Source organism: Penaeus monodon, chromosome 17 (assembly GCF_015228065.2).
Source record: "Penaeus monodon isolate SGIC_2016 chromosome 17, NSTDA_Pmon_1, whole genome shotgun sequence".
NCBI classification, from domain to species: Eukaryota; Metazoa; Arthropoda; class Malacostraca; order Decapoda; family Penaeidae; genus Penaeus; species Penaeus monodon.
In genome coordinates, this window is record NC_051402.1 from 45019681 (window position 1) to 45019965 (window position 285).

Consider the following 285-nt stretch of genomic DNA (forward strand, 5'->3'; position numbering starts at 1 on the left):
TATAAAAAAATATATAATATATAGATATAATATTAATAATATATTTTTAGTTTGATTTTATTTTTAAAATTAATATTTTTGCATAAATATTTTAAAAAAAAGAATTTATAAAATTTCTATTTTAATATATATTATATATATATATAATATATTATATAATAAAAATATATAATTGTTAAATACATATACATGTGTATAATGTAATATACATGTACATATGCAATATTTTATGTTAATATCCCATATAAAATGTATATATATTATATATATTATATATTATATATA